Genomic DNA, 27520 nt, shown 5'->3' with positions numbered 1-27520 from the left:
ACAGAAAAATCATCATTCCAAAGTATGTCCAGTATTCTCTAGGTATGGAAATTATGGTTTTAAGAAAAGAGAGGAGACTTGGGAACAAAAATTATTATAATTATAATGTGCACATTTGTAAATAAGATACTATTCCCCTCTCCCCCGCCTGCCTGTCTCTCTCTCTCTCTCTCTCTAGCTTTAGTCACTCTATTTGCCACTTATAAAAGCTATGTGCTGACCACAGCTGCAGCCTGGGTCCTCTGTAGGGAAATCCTGCTGGTGGCCTTCACATGGTGGTCAGTGAATTCCTGATTTGAGGACTTAATGAATTCACCTTCCAGAGGTCTGGAATGAGGTAGCTGTACGTCTTGGAGACGGCATCAAACACAGCCTTAACAAAGTTGCCCGGAGTGGTGATGCAATCCCTGGCTGAAGTATAGCAGTTGTCAATCCCAGCCATCACCAGCAGTTTCTTAGGAGCAGGCTATGTCAGTACTTTGGGGGACAGGGATGAGGCACCCCAGCACGGAACCACAGAGGCCCTTTTCCCTGCAAGAGATGGTCAGGGTTTCCTAATATTGTTTCCCCAGTAGTCTTACCACACAGAGACAATGGAGAGGTCAGCCAAGATAATGGCACTTTGGATAGCCACGGCCACCTCCTTGCAGTACTCCTGGGGCCTACTCTCTGTTATAATCCCCAATGGCTCCGGAGGCCTTGAACTTGGTCCTCTACCTGGCCTGTCTACTTCTGCACCACCATGATCTTCAGAACTTTATCTTTGGGAGACTGTCCCAGAAAAAAGTCAGTGATCTCCCATTCCTCGATGGGTAAGAGGAAGAGGCAGATTTCCAGCCAGAGACTTTATCTTCATGTCCTTGACCAAGTGTTCCAGGTTGGTGACGGGGGATCCACTCCCCCATTACGGGGACCCCCTGGGCCCCCAGGTCCTCCCACAGCACCAGTGTCATCTACTGTTTAGAGTATTTTGCGAGAAGTGAAATAAGACTTTATTTTCAGGAAATGAAAGCTATATGTGAAATTAATTTAAAAACCAGGCTATTAGAAAATTGTGAGGTTTGGGTTAGATAAGATAAACTTAATTTTCTCCTCTCCGAGCATAATGTGGATTGTAAGAAACTAAGGCACGCGGAGGGGTGTGTGCACTCACGGGCTCTCCGAGCGGCTCTGTCTCACCACCCACGTTCGGTGCTCTGGAACCGCTGTGTGTGCTGTTGGTCAAGGGCAAGCGACGGAAGGACGAAGACCAAGCTGGTTGCTGATTAGTTACCGTTTATTCCATCTTCCATCTTTCTCATCTCCCGCACTCCCAGTTCTGGCCTCTCTCTGGATCAACTCCAGCCTCTCTCTCGCTTCTCTGTCTCTCTTCCTACTTCTTTCTCCCACCTTGCCCTCTAGGCTACACCCAGCCAGGTAGCAAAATCAACATAAGAAAGCCCTTCCTGAGGGCAGGGCATTCCAAAGCCCTTCCTGACTCTTAAGGTTTTTTCTTTTCCTTAGTCCAAACACTTATTAACGTCTTAATACTAGTTATTTTTGTATGGGCATAGCAAGAGATACATTGAGGCTTGCAAGGCAGCTCTCTGGCAACATCTTGCCACAGGCTCAGACCACAGCACTCAGGCCAGATTAATCATTCCTCACCCTAGCAGGGTCCAAATCTAGTTATCACTGTTTGGATCATGACAACATTTGTCCATGATCAAGCTCTTAACTTATAGTTAAGCATTAGGCACTTTGGCCAGGCCCATCTCGATGCCAGGGTAGCACACAACTCACCACTTGCCCTGGGTCCGTCTCGTCCCTCATCAGGACCCTGCTTTTGGGGGTGCTAGGAAGTAAGGGCAGCTGAGGCTTAGGTTGAGAGAACAGATGCCCAGGAGGAAAATATCATGTAGAGTCAAATGACTCCCAGGTTACAAAAGCATAGCATTTGCTAAGTCTTCCTGTGTCCATACAAAAAGGACATTGCTCTGAATAAACTATGCAAAGCACTCAAGGACAAGAGAAAAACAGTATTTGGAAGTCAACAGAACACTAAGAAAGAAGTTACAAATAAACACCGAGAAGTGGGAGCACTGTAATGGGAATAACTCAATAAACCTAAACTACCTGAGGCTGTGTTATCCTACAGTGGATGATACTGCTTTTATAAAACCATATACAGCATTGATAGAAATGTAGGAAAAACAATTACTAAAATTGCAAATTAGATACATATACGAAACTTAAAACAAGTTAGTGCTTTTGGAAAACATTTGAATGACAGGATACGTTCTTAAATTTCTTATATCTATTTTATAGTCCATAACAATTGTTAGTAAAAATAATTGTCATAAAGCCACTATTTTATAGTGCATAACATTTGTTAGTAAAAATAATTGTCACAAACCCATATAAATTAACCTATTTAAGAAAAAGTGAGAGGGATTTCCACTGTTTAGAAAGTATTTCAGAATCAAAGAAAAAAAAAACTTTAACCTCAACTTAGTCTTGAGATGCAACATTTTGTTTTTAGTGTTAAATAGTATTTAGGATGTTATGTAAGTTCAGAGTGGTTCGATACTCTCTGAATTTATTTCCCATAACTCTGGAGCTGATAAGAATTTACATATATATGTATATATACATATACACACATATATAGCATATATATATTAGCTTTTTCCATCCTGAGTGATTTAAAAGTGTGACTAAATTTGAGAATTACTGCACTAGATAAAGTGAAGCTATATTAAGGAGCATGTTTTCATCTTGATTGAACATAGCCTAAATATTACCATTGACCAGAAGGATAAAATCACCACTATACAATCTGCCAGAGATGGTTAATCTGCCAACCTGAAGCGTTGCACACTGCAGTATTCACTGGACTTTATTCTAAAGATGTACGGTGATGGGGTCATATTCCCAGACTGTTTACATGGCACTAAATTGAAGTTCTATGCAAATGTAGTATTATTAGTTTCATATTTTGTGACCTGACTTTCAAAGAGGATAGGAGTGGAAGAGATAGAGCTAATTACCTAATTAAAACACTTATAATAATATACTAACAGCTAGGATTCCTTCCTTCTATTTAGTGTCATTGCCTTTTGTCCTAGTATTTAGGAAAGATGTGTTTTCAGTGTAAAGCTCTATAATAAACTATAGCTAGCATTTCTCCTTAAAACTTAACATGATCCAAAAATTTAAGTGTTTCATATTCAACATTTATTCATTGATAAAATTGCACATACTTAGAATTATTAACTCTACTTTGTGGATAAGAAAATTGGAACTGAGAGAGTTTGTTACTTCTCCAAGGTCGTATCTCTGGGATCTAGAACTTGAACTTATACTGCTATGAGCTACATTGTGATATATGATGCCATAAATCATTCTTTTTATTTGTCTTTTCACAGAGCTTTGATTTTATGCACCAAAAGGTAGTTCAGAAAATGCCTTTAGCTAACTAATAGGTGACAAAATTTGGGATAGCCCAAAATTGAGTTGTACTTTCCCTGTACATAATGATTTACGCATTTTCAGAACAGCTCTTCTGAATACTTAGCATGCGATTAAAGAACAGCTCAATAAGTAAATGAAAAAGAAATTTTATTTGTCATTTAGATTTTTTTTCAATAGTAGGTGAGCATTTTATTCTTTGAGATTTTTCGTGTTCACTAAGTTTATAAAGTCATTTTTCAAGAACTTGTTTTTTACAAAAACTACTAAAGTGCTTTGACAATAATTTTATTTTTCTATGGATTTTAGATATAAAAATTAAAGCTTCGTGTTATGTCTCTTAAAAATTGAGTTTCTTAAGAGTGATTTCTTAAATAAAAAATTCTATGCTTTGCAATGAAATAGGTAATTGGTATGTTTGACTAGCATTTATTTAGATACCTGCTTGTGGATGTTTTCTTCTAATTGAAAGATAAGAGGAAAATAAACTGGGCAAAGGCTATTAAGCACCAGCTTGGTTTCATTTTTCATACAGATAACATTTTCCCAAATTACTGAATTATGATATTGAAAATGAAGGGCAAGCTTCTCGTTGGAGAAAAGTGTCCGAGTATCCCTAATGCAGAATCTCATTAAAGCAACTGTCAGGATTCCTCTCTTTTGCTATCACCTCCCCTTTTCTGTAAGAAGCAACTGTCGTTTTGAGTGAGTGTACTGCCAAAGAGGCATTTACAAATAAATGAAAAATGTCACAATTGATTTCACTCCTTCCAGAATACTGTGTGTCAGCTTTGTCACAAACTGTCTTTGTTACTCTCTGTTTTAGATCTACCAGCTGGACATTGGAAATAGCTTTTGATGGTTTAGGGCCTCTTTCATTCGACCTCAGGTAAGCCCTCTATTGGTGACCTTTTATAAATACTTGTAAAACTTTGGAGCAGTTGGAGAATATAAAAACCTTTCGGTTATTACTCTCTGTGACTGCTGTTTCTGTCAGAAAGCACTCAGATGTTGTGCTGGCAATATATTGCAACTGACTTTGCAAGTGAGACCCAGAGCACGGCTGCGTGTGACCCCTGCCCCATGGCCTCCCCAAAGAGTTCAAATGTGAATATTGTCGATTTAAATCCGTGGCTATGGTAGAGAATTATTCCATGTATTATGAAATTACAAAATTGTATTTTATATTATTATCCAGTACAGTGGTTTGTTAATTATTGTGCTTCATCTAACAATACTGCTTATGCTAATAAACATAATCCTTTGAAAAAACATAGCTGGCTATTCTTTTCCTACATTTTGAAAGAATTCAGTAGATATAAAATGTTTATCATTCTTTATCCTTTTATCTTGGACACATAATTAGTTCATGTCATTTTTAGATAGCATCTTCTGTTGCATTAATTGCTCTCTTCACCATAAATCAGCCTGCCGGCACTACTGCCATTGTGGTAGTGTTAGTATGTACTTACTCTGGTCATATAGTATTAAGGAATTATGAATTTGTATATATATCACAGTGGTACTAGACTTTTAGTATGAATTTTAAAGAGACAACTAATTAGAAAACATTAGCAAATTTTATTATGGGTATTAAATTAAGGAACAATAAATCTTTATATAGTGGGCTTTAAGATATTTTAATAACTATAATTAGTTACAGATTATGCTATTATTTTAAGTTATTTAGGTTTTTAGTGGAAAGAAAATTGACCATTCCAATCAGCCATCATTTTTATATCTGAATAGCAGATGTTTAAACAGTATGCTTATTCTACAACAAATATTTACTGATTGCCTATCTATTGTCTGCCTATGTAGTGCTACCTACGTTAGGTTGAGGGCCTTATAGTGAAAAATTTGAATTTGCTTCTTAAGAGCTTAGAGTGTAGTGGAAGTCAGTCAAGCAAATGGGCCTGCATAACATTATGGTATTCCTTAAAGATGTAAGAATGGATGTGGAATACAATATGAGAAACTGGGTGGATACCTAAACAAAGGCCGGAGATATGATTATGAATAATAGCATTGCAACTGGAAAATGTCATCTGATACTGTACAGTGTCTTCAAAATCAAATGATTAGAGGCTAGAAAGATATTGTAATGGGCAGATGTTCCCTTACACATGGCCAACTGGGGTTTGAATCTTGGTACCACAGTTCATCAGGACGAGCCCTGTCCAAGAGCCAGGGGTGATCCCTGAGTACCACTGCATGTATCAAAAGAACCCCCCCAAAAAAAAATCAATTGATCACATTCTGACAGTCCCAAACATATGGTAGCCAGAAAAGCTGCCATTCTTCATTTTTCACAACTATATAATATATAAATAGAATATGTTTCCTAGAACATGAAGTCTTGTAAGCAAGAATCTGGTCTACTTCACCTATTTCCTCAGATACTATTATAGTGCTTAGCACAGTTTTCATATTTAGAGTGGCATGGCTGTATCAAATTTAATAGCCTAGAAAAAGAGAGGTTGACCCTTGTGAGCCTGAATACTATGACTCAGATTAAGAACATACTTTACCTGATAAGCAGTCACAGGTGATCAAGTTTCTTTGCAGTTTCTTTTTACTTTTACATTCATCTTTAGAAGCTGTTGAAAGTTAATATGAATTTTAATTTTTCAATAAGCAAGTATATAATTTATAAATAATGATTATATGTATTATGTGTATGAAATTTATATGTATATAAATTTATATGTGTATAAAATTGTATAATTATATGTATAAAATAGAAATAAATCATATCTTCTAATTTTACATGTCACACCCAGCTTTATTTAGGGCTCACACCTGGATATGTGCTCAGGGATCCTGGTGGGCTTAAAAGATCATAATGGGGTGCCAGGGATTGAACCCAGGTCAGCCATGAGCAAGGCAGGTACCCTCCCCACTGTGATGTCTCTTTGGCCCCTCACAATGATTTATTTTTAAAATAACTAAAAAACATTTTGAAGGAAATTAAGAATCATTGAAGAAGTAGTTTCATGATAAAACTATTAGAAATAATCAATAAGCATGTCTAATTTTATTTTAACTCTTGAATATACATTGTGAAAATACATCATACAGATTTTTTTCTTTTGTAATGAGAAAGACAAAAGAGGCATGAAATGATAACTAACAAAATTAATCAGATATGAAAAAACAGTATAGCACAAAGGGAAGTTTGGCTTGTTTCATAAGAGCATATAATTTAATGAGGTTTTAAAAATATAGTCATCCACAAGTCATAGAATAGTGTGTATTACTGTGTAGTCTGGATACCATAATTTCTATTATAAAAGTACATTCTACTGGGGCTGGAGCAATAGTACAGTGGGGAGGGCATTTGCCTTGCGTGTGGCTGATCCAGGTTTGATTCCCAGCATCCCATATGGACACTGAACACCACCCAGAGTAATTCCTGAGTGCAGAACCAGAAGTAACGCTTGTGTATCACCGGGTGTGACCCAAAAAAACAAACAAAAAAAGTGCATTCTATTTTTGGTTTTTGTTTATAGTTGTTTTTTTCTTTTCTTTTTTTTCTTTTTTCTTTTTTTTTTTTTGAGAACAGCATACACTGTGGTACTCAGGGCTTACTCTTGACTCTGCACTCAGGGATCACCCCTGCAAGACACCTGGACCATAAGGGGTGCTGGGGATCAAACTCAGCTTGGCTGTATGCAAGACAAGTTACCTATTTGTTATAATAACTCTCTGCCTCCCATTCTATGTTTTTTACCATTGTAAAGCTTGCAGGCCTACAGTCCTTATTTTGACCAAACTTTCTGTGTTATTATTCTTTGAAAAGTTTTATCTTCTAGTTATCTTCCAGCTAGTGTCCTTACAACCACCAATGTAATAGTTCTGCAAAGTGTTTTTGATGTGACAGTGCTAAATTCTGGAATAATTATGCACAAGTACCCAGTGCCACACAGATTAGGCTGTGAACTGTAGAATTATTTTAGTTGCCTAGGACTTATGAGACCTAAAATGATAGTTTCAGTAAATCCAGAAATTTTAGAGAACATGCAGAATATTATTTTTATGACTTTATATATTATATGGCAATAGTTTTCCTTCATTATTCCCGTTGTAATGTTCTATCTGAAGAAGCCCCTAAATCTTAATTCTCTGCATTCTTCACAATTATAGTAGCAATTTTTCCCCAAGCTTACCAGACCTCAGTTGACTTTCAGTTCATGCACCCAAGAGAACACAGAATAGAAAAAGTCTATTCTGGACATCTTAGAAAAGAACCTCTCTGAATATTTTGTAGTAGCTGATTCCACGCTACTAATTCCTTATGCTTTTGAAGCAGGAAAGTGAATCAAAAGTTGACAAAATAGGAGTTCTTCCTATAAGAGAACATAATACTAATCATATACTTTTAAGCAGAGGTGTCTGAATTGGCCAGTGGATGCGACCCTCCTTTAAGCTCTCAAATTGGTAGGAGGTAGGGCTGGCCAGGTGGTGGTGACAGTGTGAGGTGAGTGCTGCCTTGTTTGGGGGTCATGCCCTATGCTGCCCCTGTCTGTTGGTCTTCTCTTGTTTCCAGCTCTGACTTTGATAGCACCTGTTCTATACCATTACCTTGGTGAGCAGCCTTACTGCCCGCTTTAACATATTATTTGGGTCAAATTTTCTCAAGTTACCAAAGTCGATTGTTTAAAAAAAAAAAAGTGAGACAATGCAACAATGCAAAGTAGTTTTCTCTGAAAGGTTCAGTTGTCTAATATCCTACTAGCAGGCAGACCTCTTGTGAATTTTTATACACAACATTAGAAGCTGGCTTGTTGACAAAGAAAACTTTGTTTTTAATTGTCTTGACAAAGAGGTATAAATGCTCTCCATTCCTATTTATTGAATGTCTGCTTGTGGTAACATGCTCAATTTGACTTTTCCTTTTCTTTAATATAGCTATGCAAATTTCTAGGATCTGAGACAAAAGAATTTATTTTGCATAAGAACAAAGAGTCTTTCCCTAGTATTACAGCTTGGATGATGACAACCTGTTGCCTAGAAACCAGGAATGTTAGTTGTGGGTCTTCTTAATTATGGGTATTTTCATTTTTTCTATAAGAATTTGGGGAAATATATCACCTCTTAGTAACTGCGGTCCATCCATGCACCTTTTGTTAATAGATGTGGAGATGGAAAATGCAAATATCATCTAAACCGGAAGAAAGATTTCTGTTTCTTTTGGGGACACATACATATCTTATTAATGTCAGTTTTTGCTTAGAACAAAACCAAAGACTCTTCCACATTTCTATCTCTCTCAATGCCACTCTTTTTATTTTAAGATTTTTGCTAGGTATTGTTTTAATATTAAAATTCAGACAATGTACATTTCTTTCAAAAGGAAATTTTCAGAAGGTTCTCTCTCAGATTATCTGTTATGTCACATCCCACATTCCATTTATTTTAAACTGGAAATCACTAAAACAAAAGTTAGGAGAATAGAGTGAAGAGTTCTGGTAGCAGTTTATTTTCGGTCACCATAGACCTGAACAGTCTTTTGTCAAATATTTTGCAAAAGATCTTAATTCACTAACTTTACTGTTTACATCCTAATTAATTTTATTATATCACACACATACTATATTCCATATAGATTGCATACATTATTATGGAACGTGTGTCAAAATAGTTTGCTATATGCTCAATCACAGATTTATCCAGAACACGTGCTATAAACATTAAAACATGCGATATAATGAGGATGTTTTAAAAATAATCAAAGTGCTGTATTTATAATTTTAATTATTATGGAATAAAGAAGAGTTAAGAATGTTTTCTGCTATAAAAATGTTTGCAATTATAGGAAATCAAAATAGACAGTGAAGAATTAATATGAAATTGAAGCCTAGGAACAAATTTCAGTAGATGCCAATTATATTATAGATTTAACAGTGTTGGGCTGTGCAGATCATCCCGGAAGGGCTAAACCTGTTTGCCTGGAATCTTCAGAGAAGGCATTTTAGAGACATATGCTTTGAGTTTGAAGATGGCAGATGGGGAGCATTTGGTAGACATGAGAGGTGAATAGAAACATTTCTGTGGTGACCAAACAGCATGAACTATCCAGAAAGTATTACAGCAGTTAAGGTTACTGGGAATGTAAATGCAAGAAGGAGAGTTCCTGGCTAGATAAGGGGTTTATTCTGAGAGGTAATGCAATGATGGAGATAAATGCAGGGTTTTCTCCTGCAAAAATAAGTACTTTTTTTTTGCTTTTGCTTTTTGTTCTCTTAGCAACATAATTTTTCTTAGGGAAATATGCGGAGGGAGAGAAAGAGAAAGAAACACATTCAAGCAGGAATGTGGCCTTCTCCCAAAGAAGCACAGGGTAGCTGGAAAGATAAAAGGAAAGATCAAGGTCTCCGGGTCAGAAGCAGGCAACTCCCAGCACTGGAAAAAAGTATTTTAAACAGAGATAAGGGACTTGAGCTTCTAGAGTACTATTGTTAAGAAAGGCTTTTCTGGGAAATGAATGTTAGAGGGGATTAGGCAGAATGATTTCCTGGGAGGGAATTGTGGACATCTATACATAAGAAGAATAGGCTGAATTAGTGTAATAAAGGAACGTGAATGCAGAAATATAGTGTTAGTAATTGAGCTGTATTTTACTGATTCTTCTTATTTACAAATATAGTACAACAATTAACACATTCCAGAGACAGTAATTAGCAATCAGACTAAATTACTCTGATTACTTCTTTTACATTTAATGAGGAACATTTTAAGAAAGTTACTTTCTAAGAGGTCTCATAGACTACCTACTCAATATTTCTCTTTTCCTGTTCATGCTTTCACTCTTCAATCTCCCATTGGCCCATCTCTCATTTTTTCCTTTTACTGTCACTGTCACTGTCATCCCATTGCTCATCGATTTGCTCAAGTGGGCACCAGTAACGTCTGCATTGTGAGACTTACTGTTACTGTTTTTGGCATATCAAATACACCATGGGTAGCTTGCCAGGCTCTCCAAGAGGGGCAGAGGAATTGAACCAAGGTTGGCAGTGTGCAAGGCAAACACCCTACCCGCTGTGCTATCACTCCAGCCCTCTTTTAAAAGAACAAAAATTTGGAAAGGGTCATTAAGTTTTATTTTGTTTGTGGTTTTGGTTTGTGGGTCACACTAGGCTGTGCTCAGGATTTATTCCTGGCTGTCACTCCTAATGGGCTCAGGGGACCATATGGGATGCTGGGGATTGAAATGGAATTGGCCAAGTGCAGGGCAAATGCCCTAATGTGCCACCTGCCTGAATGATTCAGCCTTTGCCACTGCTGGGGCTGAGGCAGTGTGGCCTCCTCCCTCTTCCTGAGTTTCTGGGTTGACCTCTGCCTGCAACACCCTACACCACTGTCACTTTCTCTTCCTCTCTGCAGTCCTGTTTGGTTAGGGTCCTCTTTACCCTGACAGTGGTGCTGGCAGAGGACCAGTCAGTATGACCCATCAGTTCTACTCTCTATACCCCAAGGGCCCCCCCAAATCACAATACAGAAAAGTCATTTGCACCCCAATGTGCTTGAAGTGCTTTTCATAGTAGCCCAAATCTGGAAACAACCCTCATGCCCAGGAACAGGTAACTGGATAAAGAAACTGTGGTGCATATACACAATGGAATAACCACTCCACTGTACAAAAAGAAGTCATGCAATTTGTCCCACACAGAGGAATCTGGAGAGTATCATGCTGAATGAAGTTAGATGAGGGAGAGGAACAGACACAGAATTTTCTCTCTCATATGCAGGATATAAAGAAACATAGTTGGGGAATAGCAAAAGCCCAAAGGCAATAAAAACAACCTGGGAACCAGTCTTCAGTAGGAAGCTTGCCACTGGTGGGGAGGGTTGGTGGTGGGTGATGTGTGTAGGACAATGAAGGGAGCACATAGACAAGGGTGGAGGGAAGGGGTTTCTCTGGAGCAGAGGGGGTGCTGAAAGGTAATAAGTTAAGTGATACGCGTGATACCTATAAGTAACAGTTTTGTAAACAACAGTGCTTACAAGAAAAAAAGGCAAAAAATATCTGCCACTGAGGTGAAAGGAGGGGTGAAGGGAAACTGAGTACCTGGTCGGGGACAGTGACTCTGGTGAAGAGCTGGTATTGGGAATTTGCATGATTGAGACACGTTCAGAAGTAACTTTATAAATCATGGTGACCCAATAAAAATAAAATTTTAAAGGAAAAATATTTTGAGGCCTCTATTATCTTGTTTGGTGAGAAGTTGGGGCCATTCTGATGATTGGTGCCAGGCTCAGAAAAATTTATGAGTCTCTATTAGATATTTTGAATGTGTTTCCAAATTGGTTTTTCAAGCTAGCAATTTTTTCTTGTGGTTGTTGTTATTTTTATTTTATCATTGAGGTTTTCTTTCTTCTAATTTCCATCTTTATTTTAACAGTCCCTGATAGAACAAAATACTTTTCTTGATTGATTATATGATTTGTTTTTTCTTTTCCTTTCTTTGTGTTTTTATGATTTCCTTATCTTAACGTTTATTAGAACTTCTCTGCTTTTATAAGCTTTCTATTGTGTGACTGATATCTTGTTCTTGTCATGTGATTTCATTTTAATTATCTTTTTTTTGAAACCCTATCTCATTGTGTAGTCTTTTTCTTCCTTATGCCCCAGTTTCCTTGTATTATTATTTCAGTTTGTTTCATGATAGGCCTTTGCAAAATTAATAATCTTTAATGTAAAAATTTAGAAAGAAATACTACTAGCATGTGAGTACATGCTTAGTGAGATTTGTTTACAACAAATGTGTGGCACAACATTGAATTATTATGAACAATATTTTATACATATTAATAATTGATGATATTAATTTGTTGTATTTGCATACCAGTAACATTCATAAAACATCCGGAGAAGTGTGTATTTCATCCACTTTTGTGTTTTTTATGGAAATGGTGGTCAAAATAGAATATAACTAATTTTTCAAGGTTATGCATATTACATTCAATATTCTTTTGCCTTTAGGACTGTGTGACTTAAAATTTTGCACTATTCTAATATGTCATAATTTTGTTACGTATTTTTCCTTCAGAGCCACAATTCTCAGCCAAATGTCATTGTGATAAAATTTAGCGAATGTAGTCATGGGTCTTTTTACTGTAGACTAAATGTAACCTAATTATAAATCTGTTATATTAAATTTAAAAAAAAAAATGTTCCAGTAGTATCAGTTTCTTTCTCAAGTTCCAAGTGCCAACTTTATTTTGTCATGTTTTCTATTCTGCCTCAAACCAATTATATTGCATATAGTTGCAATATAATTTTATTAGGATTGTCGACATTACAGCCATAGAAATCTGCAATTCAGTTAGGAGGAAAGAGTGGATGGAGGGAAGAAACCCTTAAGAAGGAGTTTAAGAAGACAGTTTAGATGAAAAACATCATTGGAGGTCTTGAATGAGGGTTCTTGAAGGGTTTTGAATGAGGGTTTTTTTTCTACTTCCTAGAAAAACCTTCCAGAAAATTGGTGGATTTTGATTAGATTGTTCTCATCTAATACAGTGCCCACATTTATATCATTTTTTCAGAAGCATGTTATCTGGACGGTCAGATAATTTTCAAGTTGGTGAGGTCTTTTGTCTTTTTCTCCTCTTTACATGTCTTTTATATTGATAACATGACTCTATATTGTCCCCACTTTTGCATTGGTGAAATGTCTCTCTACTCCAATGGCCTTTTCATCAGCTGGGCTGATCACAGTGACACTGAATGAGACACTTCCATGTGTTAGGATAACTGTAGTATCAGTACACTTAATAGTTATTTGATACTTTTCAGTTTATAGTATTTATATGTGTCACTGTCACTGTCACTGTCATCCCGTTGCTCATCGATTTGCTCCAGCAGGCACCAGTAACATCTCCATTGTGAGACTTGTTACTGTTTTTGGCATATCAAATTCACCAGGGGTAGCTTGCCAGGCTCTGCCATGCGGGCGAGATACTCTCGGTAGCTTGTCAGGCTCTCGGAGAGGGGTGGAGGAATCAAACCGAGGTCAGCTGCGTGTAAGGCAAACACCCCACCGCTGTGCTATCGCTCCAGCCCATATTATATGTGAAAATAATAAAATACAAGTAGTTATGCTTTGCCACTTCTTACTTCACCAAAGTCATCACAGACTAGAAACATACCGTTTGAAGTATAAAAGTAATAACCTTTATAAGCTATAAAGTAGATACCTTTATAAAGCAAGTAGGTAATACATTTCAACAGCAACAACCTTTAAATGCTGTTACTGCTTTTCGGGTTAAGCTAGGGTGGATATGATGACCTTAAAGGTACAGTTCTGTGAGCACTCCTGGGGCATCAATACAAAGGACGTGTAAAAATTTCACTGAGAAAAGAATCTTACAAGGGATCTCTTGCTGAGAAAATTCATTGGAGCTCAACCATTACCTATCAATAGGACAGGAGATAATAAAAAAAAACAAGAAGGAATTTATCCCTGTCAGCAGATTAGGACAGAATCCCAGAAGATTCATGAACTACATTGGAATTTTCTACAATACCCAGATACCCAAGGATGACTTCAGGAAAACAATCCTCATGAAATGAAGAAATAATTTATGGAAAAATACATTTGTAGAAATATTAATGGAAAAATATGAATAACTCATTCAAACAGAAATGAAGGAGCAAACCAATAAAGGAACATATTTATCAGCAATATTGATAAAACAAAAAAATCAAATCTGTAACCTTAGACAAAGCACAAAACATTGTCAATTGAATTTCCTATTTATATTTCTAAGAAATGAAGAACACAAGAGATATACTTGACAATACAAAGAGGAATGATCTGAGTACCATATAAATTCCAGCAGGAATAGAAAGAATAAAATGGTGATGAATTTTAAGATGAATGAATGTTAGAAGAAATTTTATTAAAAAATTACCCAAAATGAGGAAAGAGACTTCTACACTGATCCTGGATGCACAAAGAGTACCAAATAAAATAAAACCAAGTACAGTAAGATTAACATTCACTGTAGTCAAAATGGAACCAAATCAAGACACCTTATAGTCAGAAGGAGCCAAAGAGTTGGAGACACTTTGAAAGAAAGTAAAGCCTCATATAAAAAAGAACATAAAAATGCACAAAAGATTTCCAAAATAAATATCAGAAACAAGAAAAGGATGGAAGAGTCTATTTAAAGTAACAAATAAAATAATCTCCAACCAAGAATTATCTACCCTTCAAAAGCAGCCCTGTAAAGAATGTTGAATAGTACCCTTTATTTTATGTAATTTAGGGTTGGAGTGGGTTGGGCCATAGTCAGTTGTACTCAGTATTTATTCCTGGCTCTAGGTTCATAGATCACTCCTGGTAGACCTCAGTGAATCATATCTGTGTGCTGAGAATCAAACACGAGGCAGCTCAAGTGCTCTAATGTTAGTAGCAAAGCAGTCCTTCTCATGGAAAATGGTAACACATATATTCATGTTACTTTTTATGTCAGTGGCCTTAACTATCAAATGACTGGATTAAATTGCAAACAAAATCCAACTTTTTTTGTTGTTGTTCACAAAAGAGACACATTTGAAGGTTTATGATAAATGCAGCCTCAGAGTGAAAGGTTGGACCACAGTTATACAGACCAATGCTAGACAGACAAAACAGGGATAGTCGTGTTTACGCAAGTTCAAATTATATTCAAGAAAGTAATAAAAGGGAAGAATATTTATTATCCACTGATGAAGGAATCAATAGTACAGAATGACTTAATTTTCATTATGTATATGCACCAAATAAAAGGCCAAGAAGTTTTATAAAGCAAATGCTGAGAGACTTGATGGTTTACAATGATGACAAAACAATAGTTCTGGAAGACTCAAACACCCAACTTTTATCATTGGACAGGTCAACCAGACAATCTTTAAGGAAATAAAGGTCCTAATAACAAGTTAGTAGGGTAGGGTTTAATAAGCATGGGAAAAATTTTAGAAATAGTAAACCAATATAGCAAAAGGTAAGGCTAAAAATCAATATACAATTTTTTTTTGCATTTTATATGCAAATAAGTGCCAAGAAGAGAAAGAAATTAAGTAGCCCCCAGTCCTTTTGGAAAATAATATGGTCACTATTCTAAAAATCTAGGAATTAAGCTTCTATATAATCTTCCAATTCTACTTGGCATTTATCCCAAGGTCTTAATACCTCTGTTCAGAAAAGCCACTTGCACTCCTATGTTCATTGCAGTATTGTTCACAATAGCCCCTAGGTAGCCCAAGTGTCCAAGAACATAAACTGAATAAAGAAACGTTGAAAAAAAATTGAAAGAAACTTTGATACATATACACAATGGAATACTACTTGATTATAATAAAAGATGAAACCATGAAAATGTGAATGGGTTGAGATTATCATTTTGACTGAAGTTAGTCAGAAGGAAAGAAACAGACATGCATTGATATCTGTCATATGTTATATAAAGAGACTGAAATAGAGGTATTAGTAAATGTACAAAGGCAACAGTGTATAATAACATCTTTCATAGCAATCTTGTCACAGGGAAGGGAAGGGAGTTGGATAGGATGGGGAGAACTGGAAACTGGGACAATGGTAGGAGTTTGACATGCTGATGAAGAGATTGCTTCTGCAATATGTTATACATGAAATCATATCATTAATAGTATTGTGATACACAGTGTCTTATAATAATATTTTTAAGTTAGCTCTATTTAAAAATGTCTAAAGACATAAAGTAGCCACGGATCAACATAAAAAAGTATGTAAAAGATTTAAGATATTGTAAACTACAAATCACTTTTAGAGAAATAAAAAAAATAATAATTTAAAAAAGGTGGGGGGAAGCTATATTCCAGTGAAGAGGGCATTTGCCTTGCACATGGCTGACCCAGGTTTGATCCCCAGCATCCCATATGGTCCCCAAGCTCTGCCACGGGTAATTCCTGAGTGCAGAGCTAGGAGTAGCCCCTGAGCATTGCTGGGTCTGACCCCAAAAACAAAACAAAATAAAAATAAAATAAATATAAAAGAAAACCAAGAAATGGAAACATATTACATGTTAGAAGAATTAATATGATCAAAATATCCACTCTACACTGAGTATTATACATATAGAAAACAATCATTATTAAAATTCTGGTGAAATTCTTTATAGACTTAAATAAAAATCTCTAAAAATAATTGTATGGAATTGTAAAACTCCATGAACAGCCAAAGAAATTCTGAGAGAAAAGATGGATGATGTTACATTTACTGACTTTATACTATAAAACCTATAGTGATGAAATTATTATACTGAGATAAAGACAGACTCTCAGACCAATGGAATATTATTAAGCACCTGGAGCTAGATTCTTATATATGTGTGTATATGTATATATACATGCATGTATGTACACATATGTGTGTAGATGCATATACATGCACACATACATATATATACATGTATATATATATATATATACTATTGTTAATCTGTGACAAAGGAGTTGGGGGTATAAAATGGAGTAAGAAAATCTTCAATATTTGGTGGTGGGAAAACTTTATAGCCACATGAAAATAAATAAATGATACTGGATGCTGTCTCAACCATGCACAATAACCATTCAAAGTAGACATTGAGATTAGACCAGTATCTGAAAAATAAATTGTGGAAGAGTTCCGCAAAAATAAGTTGTGGAACTCTTCAGGATATGAACTTCAGAAGTATCTTCAATAATTTGACTTCATTTACAAAAAATACAACAAATAAACAAATGACACTCATCAAACTGCAAATGTTTGCCTGACAGAGGACACAGTCTGAAATTAAAATACATGCGCTGAATGGGAAATAATATTTGCATGCTATATACCAGATAAATGACTAATATTCAAATTATAAAAAAACACCCACAAATATTAACAAGAAGTCCTATAAACTCATCAAAAAATGGAGAGAGGAAATGAACTGCCACTTCCCTCAGGAGGACATATGGCTGACCATGAAGATATTAAAAAAAATATTCCAGTCACTTTTTATCAGGAAAATGGAAATCAAAATGACACTGAGGTATCATCTCACAGCAGTGAGAATGGCATAATATTAAAACCTGGAAACGACCAGTGTGGAGGGTTGCAGTGCAAAAGTAAATGATAATGTTGTCTGGTTCTGCCACTGTGGAAAAGAAAAAAGAAGAACATTTTTCAAAAATGTAAGAACAGAACTTTAAAATGACCCCGAAATCTCACTTGGAATCTACTTCTCAGTTACAAAAACATTAATTCAGGAGGAAATATGTATATCTTTTTTCCATTGCAGTGCAATGTAGACTAGCCGGGAAAGGAAACAGCCAAGTAGCCAATGACTAGATGAAATGTGGGGGCATTTCATAGGTGAAATAAGTGATGGGGAGGAGAAAATCTCATGTGATCATATCATGTATCATCTGTGATATGTGTCGAAACAACAAGGCAATAGACAGTATCAAAAAATGACAAACCTTTGCCCTGGTAATTACAAAATGGAAATTACGGAGGCTGGAGAGACAGTGCAGGAGTGAAGATGCATACATGTGCCTAACCCTGGTTTGAGCCTGAACACCATATGGCCCCTGAGCATCACAAAATGTAGACTCCTAAACACTGTCAGCTGTGGCTTTGCAGGCCTCTGAGAACTGCCAGGCTGGCCCATGGAATTAACTCTGCATGGCCCGAGCAGCACCTCTCCCACATTGGACCTCAGGCTGCTGGATTAGGGCTTTCCTGGAGAGTTCCCCACAGCCTCTTGAGCACTATTTTGAAGCCCACCCCCAAAATTTGATTTGAGTTTACCAAGCAGTGATGAGAGGTTGTGGAATGCAAGAAAGAGGGAGATTAGACATAATATCAGGAGAGTCGTAGAGAATTTGGGGCAGGTGCTGGGAGTAGAGTAACTTTGTACATAAAAACTATATAAAATGACTGGACATTAACCATGTAACCTAAACTACATCTAGGACTGAAAGATAATAGTGGGAAATGATGGCAGCATGCCTTGTATGTGCTGGGTTTAGATTTTGATGCAATCTAACTTCCCCTGACAAGTTCTGGGTGCTGTCCTGGTAACCCCAAGCAAACTTTTTTGGCTTTTTTTTTGCTTTTTGGGTCACACCCGGCAATGCTCAGGGTTGACTCCTGGCTCTACACTCAGGAATCACTCCCAGCAGTGCTTGGGGAACCATATAGGATACTGGGAATCGAACCCGGGTCAGCCGCATGCAAGGCAAGGCAAACGCCCTACCTGATGTACTATCGCTCCAGCACCCCCAGCAATGTTGAGCCCAAGCAATCCTGATGCTACTGAGGACCTCGGAGTACATTGGGCCAGAGAGGTACCACATTGCTAGCTTGAGTATTGAGTTGTCAGAATCCATGGCCAGGTCAGGGGAATCAGGAACTATTTGGGAGCTCCCGGCTCTGGGAAAAAGAGAAAAACATTAAAAAACAGAAACATTTGATGCTTTTGACTAGGACATCTAACGTTCAGAATTTCTCCCTAAGGAAGGACATTATAGGTATAAATAACAGTCCAGAAAATCTTCATGATGATGTGTAGGATGACATTACTTTGTCCTTTCCCTCCTTGCCACAAGTAGCTTGTCCCGGTTTTACCCAGAGTTTAGGCTTACCCCAGTCTCACCCATCAAGGTGTTCCCGAATCTCTCCCATCCCTTTGTTTAGCTATAATCACTTCTCCATGTTCTCTTCCCCAAAACAGTTAATCCGAGGCTTTCCCTTAATCTGACTGCTAATTTGCAAGGTCAGACTTTCCTAGGATACTGAATTTATATTATATAAGTTAATATTGCCTTTCTCTTCTTCTTGTGCCTTTTGAATAATTTACTTTAAAGCTATGACTGTTTTGTATAGACACAAGAAGACAATATTATGTTTTTATAACTTGGGAATTAATTGGCCTCGAATATTCCCTCCCGGGCCTCTGCTTTCTCCACTTACCCTGGCATCGAGATGGGCCTGGCCAAAGTGCCTAATTCTTAACTATAAGTTAAGAGCTTGATCATAGACAAATGCTATCATGATCCAATAGTAATTATGAGACTGGGACCCTGCCAGGGATAGGAAAGACTGATCTGGCCTGAGCACTGTAGTCTGAGATTGAGATGGCCCCAGGAGAGCAATTCTATAAGCTTTAATGCATCTCTTATTGTGTCCATACAAAATAATTAATATTATGAATTCTTATATGTTTGCTGGCTGAGGAGAAGAGAAACACATTCATGGGACTCTGCCCTTGGGTGGATCCTCCTGCTGAAAGAGAATTAAGTCCTAGGAGAAGCATCCCCTAAGGGAAAGGAACCTTACCCTATTGATGGTGACTACACCTACGTGTATGCCCCAACCCCCTGATGCTGTGGAGATTTAACTAGGCTGTGAGAGTGGGTTGGGGGGCCAGATCCACGAGCCAGATCCACGGGGCAGATCCTCGGGGAGAGACCCAGGAGAGCGGGAGAGAAGCGGAGGGAGAGAATGAAATAAACGGATCGAGCAACCAGTTTGGCCTTCTTCCTTCTTCCTTCCGTCGCCTGCCCTCAACTGACAGCACACACAGCGGTTCTGGGGCACCGGACGCGGGCGGTGAGACAGAGCCGCCCGGAGAGCCCGCGAGTGTACTCGCCCCCTCGGCGTGCTTTAGTTTTTTACAATGATGTTTATTAGTAAATATAAAAACATAAAATTAGGCACAATCTGATTGTGATAAAATCTCTAGACAAAAAGTAACGAAGCCAAATGATGGAGTACTATGTAGCTCTTAAGCAGTCTGTTTTAAGAGGATACAAAAATGTCTTGCAGAAATATATAATGTTAAGAGAAAAATCAGATTGAGCAAATTTTTCAGAATACAGTGCAAAGTAGTTTAAAAGGTATGTGTGGATGCATAGAAAAAATGGACTAGAAGAAATTATACCAAACTAATAATAGTCATTACTTGAAAGTTTTGGGATTATAGGCAATTCATTTTTTTTTCTCATTGAAGCAATGCTGTGATTTGCAGATTTCATAATGTAACTACACATTATTTTAGTAAGTTAAAATTATATAATATTTTAAAATACACAAAAAGGAAAAAAATCACTCAAATCTATTAATGATTAATAAAGGTTTATTTGGTTGTTCTATCTGGAGCTAGTGCTGAGGCCAGAATTGGCCTCTTTACTGCAGTGGCTTAGTAATACGAATTTTCTAATTTGGGAAGCAACACTGAGTCCTGTCACCAAATTGCTCATTTCCTAGGTTCTCTAACTCTTCCATATTGTATACCTTAAGTACATTATTAGGTTGTCATAATTTTTTAAGTTGCCAACCTACGATTTTCCTTTGTAATACAGTTTTTTTTTAAATAGTGCAACTTTAAATATGATTCAGGGTTCCTGAAATATTTTTTTAAAAATCTATTGGATGCTTCTAGTGACAAATTTACATATATGAAAAGTTAAAAGTGTATATCCTGGGTTTTTATGAAGAAAGGGAAAATTGAAACTGATTAATTAATTTTGGTCTTGCTGTTATATACTTTAATTGCTAATTGCAATGTTTTTACGTAGCTGGACTCTCTTTGCACTATGTATAAAAGTCTTTAGTAAATAAAATCTAATGCCTGCATGTTATTAAAAGAACTTAATGGAGTGAGTGAGATATAAATACTTTTTTCACTTCTATAGATCTCAACTATACTAGGGCCAGAGTGATAGTACAGCAGGTAACTTGATGGCCTTGCATGCAGCTGGCCTGGATTAGATCTGTGGCATCCCATGCGGTCTCCTGAGCATTGCCAGAATTGATTTTGAGTGCAGAGCTAACCAGGACCACTGAGCATTGCTGGGTATGACCTTCAAACAAAGAACACAATCTCAGCTATCCTGAATTCTTCTGAAAAATAAAAGGTTATAAGGAGGATGACAAATTTTTAAAACAGCTTTTAGTGACAGTTTAAAAAATATTAGTTTTTTCTAAAATATTTTATTATCATTTAAGGCTCTGGAGCGATAGCACAGCAGGTAGGGCATTTACCTTGCACGCGGATGCGGGTTTGATTCCTCCACCCCTCTCAGAGAGCCTGGCAAGATACCCGTATCATATTCGATATGCCAAAAACAGTAACAACAAGTCTCACAATTGAGACGTTACTGGTGCCTGCTCAAGCACATCGATGAGCAACGGGATGACAGTGGTTCATCATTTAAGTACCATGGTTTACGAAAGTATTCATGTTTAGGTCCTGGCAGTCAATGGCAGTCAAACTTCCAGCCACCAAAGTGTCAAAATACCCTCTCCACCACTGTCCTTTTTTAAAAATTATTCTCTGTCCCATCCCACTCCAACTCCAACTTCTCCCTCTTTTCCTTGGTAATCTCAATTCTGTTTCTGAGTCCAAAAGTTTAAAATATTAAGTGGGGCTGGAGAGACAGGAAGCAGGTAGAGCACTTTGCATATGCCTTGCATATGACCAACCTGAGTTTAATCCACAGAACTACATATGTCCCCTGAGCTCTACCAGGAGTGACCCCTGCGTTTAGAACAAGGAGTGAGGCCTGTGCACTGTTAGATGTGCCTGCAGACCGAAAATATAAATAAATAAATGAATAAATAAATAAATAATAAATATTTTAGAACTTGTAAGGACTAGTGGTAGATACTATGTTGAATATCTAAGAGATTGAAGCATGTATTTCTTCTGTAATCACTATGTAAGCATTTTTTTGAAATTTCTAAGAGCTACTGCCTTACTCATTCTGTAAAAATGGGATTATAAAACATCTTGGCTGATATTTTATAGGAATATCATAAAATTTTGGCAGATTGCTGCTATTAAGCTACAATTTTAAAATAGTTTTTTAAGGTCAGAGACAAGGAACATCTTTAGTACTGCTTCATTTATAAAATGTAGTAAATCAAGCACACAGGTTTTTTTCTCATTTTCACTCTTCCCAGATTAGGTTAACATTTGGCCTAATTTGATTGATAATTATTATGCTGGCGAGTTTAAACTTTGGAAAAAGTGTTTAAATATTGCATATTTAACTTTGCCCAATAACTTTGCATTTTTATCTATCCACTTAAATCAGCAATTAAATGGCCTCATTGTTATGAGTATGGGTTTCTCTCTTTATAGGCAGTTCACAATCTACCCCAGGACAAACATTTTGATTCTTCCTGTATGCAAGTATTTTATGTAATTCCTTTTTGCCTTTAGATTCTGATTTTTTTCTTGCTTTATTTGAAGCACTTTTGCTCTTTGGTAATATAAACAAACTAATCTGTGGGAGGGGGTTAGTTTGTTTATATCTATGACACCAGAGTCAAATGGCAGGGTTAGTTTAGAGAGATAGAGCCAGGATTAAAGCACTTGCCTAGCTTATGGCTGACCCTGATTCAATTTCCAGTGCCCCTATCCCAGGCTGACCCTGATCACCCCCCACTCCCCTAAGCACTGCTGGGAGTTACCCCTGATTGTGAGGCAGGAGAGGGCCTTGGGCATCTGTAAAAAACTAAAGAACGCCGAGGGGCGCGTGCACTCGCGGGCTCTCTAGGCGGCTCTGTCTCACCGCCCGCGTCCGGTGCCCCAGAACCGTTGTGTGTGCCGTCGGTCAAGGGCAGGCGACGGAAGGAAGAAGGAAGAAGGCCAAACTGGTTGCTCGATCCGTTTATTTCATTCTCTCCCTCCGCTTCTCTCCCGCTCTCCTGGATCTTTCCCCGTGGATCTGGCTCGTGGATCTGGCTCGTGGATCTGGCCCGTGGATCTGGCTCATGGATCTGGCCCCCCAACCCACTCTCCCAGCCTAGCTAAATCTCCACAGCATCAGGGGGTTGGGGCATACACGTAGGTGTGGTCACCATCAATAGGGTAAGGTTCCTTTCCCTTAGGGGATGCTTCTCCTAGGACTTAATTCTCTTTCAGCAGGAGGATCCACCCAAGGGTGGAGTCCCATGAATGTGTTTCTCTTCTCCTCAGCCAGCAAACATATAAGAATTCATAAGAATTCATAATATTAATTATTTTGTATGGACACAATAAGAGATGCATTAAAGCTTATAGAATTGCTCTCTTGGGGCCATCTCAATCTCAGACTACAGTGCTCAGGCCAGATCAGTCTTTCCTATCCCGGGCAGGGTCCCAGTCTCATAATTACTATTGGATCATGACAGCATTTGTCTATGATCAAGCTCTTAACTTATAGTTAAGAATTATGCACTTTGGCCAGGCCCATCTCGATGCCAGGGTAGCACATAACTCACCGCTTGCCCTGGATCCTTCCTGTCCCACGTCGGGGACCCTACTTTGGGGTGCTAGGAACTGAGGGCAACTGAGGCTTAAGTGGAGAAAGCAGAGGCCCGGGAGGGAATATTCGAGGCCAATTAAATCCCAAGTTATAAAAACATAATATTGTCTTCTTGTGTCTATACAAAACAGTCATAGCTTTAAAGTAAATAATTCAAAAGTCACAAGAAGAGGAGAAAGGCAATATTAACTTATATAATATAAATTCAGTATCCTAGGAAGGTCTGACCTTGCAAATTAGCAGAGTCGGATTAAGGGAAAGCCGAGGAATAACTCCTTTGGGGAAGAGAGCATGGAGAAGTGATTATAGCTAAACAAAGGGATGGGAGAGATTCGGGAACACCTTGATGGGTGTGACTGGGGTAAGTCTAAACTCTGGGTAAAACCGGGACAAGCTACTTGTGGCAAGGAGGGAAAGGACAAAGTAATGTCATCCTACAGGCATCCTGGCTCCAAAACCAATAGAGCTGGATAGTATGGGAAGGCTGGGTAAGGGGGCGGGGGAGGGAGAAAAGGAAGGAGGGATGGAATGGGTGGGAGAGAGACAGAGAGAGAGAGGGAGGTGGAGAGAGGAGAAGAGAGAGGGGGAGAGGGAGAGCAGGAGAGCAGGAGAGAAAGAGGGAGAGAGAAAAAGAAAGGGAGAGGGAGAGAGAGGGAGAAGGAGAGAGAGAGTGAGGGAGACGGAGAGGGAGAGGGAGAGGGAGAGGGAGAGGGAGAGGGAGAGAAAGTGAGTGCCACAGGGGCAGGAGGTGGTAGCGATGTGGGGCCAGGAGGGAAACCAGAACCACTGGTGGTGGGAAAGTTACACTGGTGAAGGGACAGATGTTGGAACACTATATGAGTGAAATCCAATCATGCATAACTTTGTAAATGTGTATATCACTGTGATTCAATTAAACCAATGAATAAATGGGAAAAAAATGAATTAGAAAGAAAATAATTAAATCACATAATTAATTTTTAAAAAGCCATAGACTGATTTTTGTTACATGAATAACGAATTCTTTTTGCATGTAAAGTGAAAACAGTTCATTTAAAATATTTTGTTTATGTAAAGAAGATCCTTGAAAGTACTGCAAATCTTTATCTTCAGGATATTGACCAGTCTTATTGTTGATAAAGACAAAGATTCAAATGCCTTAACTGTGAGGTGCAAATTTACTTAATATCTGCTTACTGTAAAGCATTTCTTTCAAAAGGAATTTTTAATGTGCTACCCATCTCCCTGGAACATTCACTTTTGTTCTCAAATAAGCAATCAATCTATACTTTATAGCATATTATATAATCATGAATAATTGTAATCATTATACATATAATCATAAATTGTATGTTCTTAGATAAACTTTATTTATTTTGGTATCTTTTGCTTACCTAAAAATGACCTATTAAAAACCATGATTGGAATAATGAAGGATTCCATAGTGTATGTGTTAAAATACTATATGCTTAGGTTTTCCAGAATATCAGTTTTGTAAATATTTTTTTCTGCCCTTGACATTAAAGATAAATCCATTTAATTCTCTATAGGTACATTATTTAATGATACTGACTTTTATACTGCAGTATGACATATTAGGTGCTGCTGTTAAACCTCTCTTTGGGTTCATAGATGGCTAATACATTGCAAGATGTTGTATATTCTCCTATATCTCTCAAATGTAATTTTAGTCAATGTTTATTTTAAACCAATATATTCATCTAAATTCAGCCCGTTATTTTAGTGAAATATTCAAGAATGTACTCTATACAGAAAACATGTTGCAGATCAATGAATGTGATATGCTTTTTGAGTTTGTCTGTTGTCGAGACCATTCTACTGCAACTAGCTCAGCTGTTTGCTAACCAGATAATTAATTTGGTGGTTAGAAAGCAGTATTTTAAGGGCCAGGAGATAGTATAGCTGTTTGAATCTAACTGACTGAGTTCAATTCCCAGTACCATCAGATACAGCCAGTCACCTGATCCCCACAGACTAACGGTGGCCCAGGTAGTGTCTGGAACCATGACACTTCATTCTCTTGTCCTTCTGTTGTACCAGTGTTTTGGTTGGCCCCTTGGGACGTATGTCCCTTAAAAAAAAAAAAAAGTAAAGCAGTACTTTAAGCACTTTTGTTTTGGGGCCATCCCTAGCTGCACCCAGCCTATAGTGCTGTTTCTTAGTCTGTGATCACCTCTGTGCAGTACAAGTTTTGAACCTGGGTCACCCTTATGCAGGGCAAGCCCCCTACCTGGGAGTACTATCGCCCCAGCCCTTAGAGTTTCATATGTCTCATAAAATGTATTGCATATTGATTTAATGTTTACAAATCCTAGTATTTCCCATGTAGTGCAGTATGAAGATGGGGACCCATTAAATACCTCTTCCATGATTCATCTTTGCAGTTTTTGTGCTGCATTCAGTGGGATACACCTAAACTATGTTTTGAAAGTATAATGTATTAGAAGCAAAAGATTACCCTGATACTTGTTTCCTAAATTATATTTCTAGTTAAATATCATATTTATTTGAAATATAAATTTTAGCCAGATAAATTGACGACTAAATTCCTAGCAAGACTACTTATTAGTTTTTACTAAATTCACTACTTTGGAGCTATTAGTAATGACTAAAGATGTAGTGATTTATAATTCACTAGTGTTTTCATATGCTATATCCTGTAGGAAGTAACCAGGGTTTATCATGGTTAGCTTGAAATCCTGAGAGGATATGAATTGTTATGGTGATGTAACCATATAGATGTAATAGTCACAAACTTTTAACAACTCCTAGTATTGATCCTGATCAAATTTGACATGAATTCCCTAAGTTCTATTTCAGTCATTATTTATTTATTTATTATTATTAATTAGTGAGTCACCATGAGTTATTAATTTATTTTTATGTTTAGGATAGATATTAGACCTGCAATAGAGAGCAAAACACATTCTTTTCATTTATAGGTTTTCAAACTTGGGAAAATGTAAGGTGCATTATGCCAAAGGTGATAAATTTTGGAAACATAACAAACATTGGACTATACAAGAAAACAAAACAAATCAAATGTAGGTTATTAATTTGGTTAATAAGGGGAGTTATATAGTAGAAAACTGGAGATGACTATAATTTTTTTAGTACTTAAATCTATGAAAACTGTGCTTTTGTTCTTAAAGGCACGGTGAGCTGTAATGAGTATACTCCTAATGTGCTGATATTTATATGAAAAAAATAATTAAGCAAAAATAACATCTACCTCTTGATGGTTAATGGAGATACTTATGTATTCATTAAATTTAGAAAATGAACATTTTAGTTCTGTCTTAATTCATTCTGTTTATATTTAGGTGGGAATTAGATTTAATGAATTTTAATAATGTCTGAATTTTGTATATATTTGTCTTCATCTAGAATACTAATGTCTTATACTACTTTAAGCTGCACATTAAAAGATGATAAATTTTTCACTTACTTTCATCTGTTCTGGAAAAATTTGAATGTACGTGGTTCAGAATTAGAGTTACTTTTCATTTCTTATGACTCAGAAAATGAATAGTTTGGTTTTTCCAGGTATATTTCTTTTAGTAACTAATAATTATTTTCTTTTAAATTTAAATCTGTTACTTACTATCAGATAAGTGTTAGGCATTTCTGTGTTCCTAAAAACAATAAGAACTGATAGTTAACTTTGTTTATTTAAATTTAGTTAATGATTTTCTCTCTGCATATTTTAGTTATAAAGTAAAAAATTCTGTTTTACAAAATATAAAGTATTATAGTTCA

The 27520-nt window shown here is 37.0% G+C and overlaps 1 pseudogene; it reads right to left on the bottom strand.

Annotated features, from left to right (window-relative positions):
- Positions 1–209: 209 nt before the first annotated feature.
- The window catches only part of LOC101558404 (40S ribosomal protein S2-like), a 42267-nt pseudogene continuing 14956 nt past the window's right edge, over positions 210–27520 (bottom strand).

This window comes from Sorex araneus, chromosome 2, assembly GCF_027595985.1.
Source record: "Sorex araneus isolate mSorAra2 chromosome 2, mSorAra2.pri, whole genome shotgun sequence".
NCBI lineage: Eukaryota > Metazoa > Chordata > Mammalia > Eulipotyphla > Soricidae > Sorex > Sorex araneus.
This window is presented reverse-complemented; position numbering and strand designations above follow the sequence as displayed.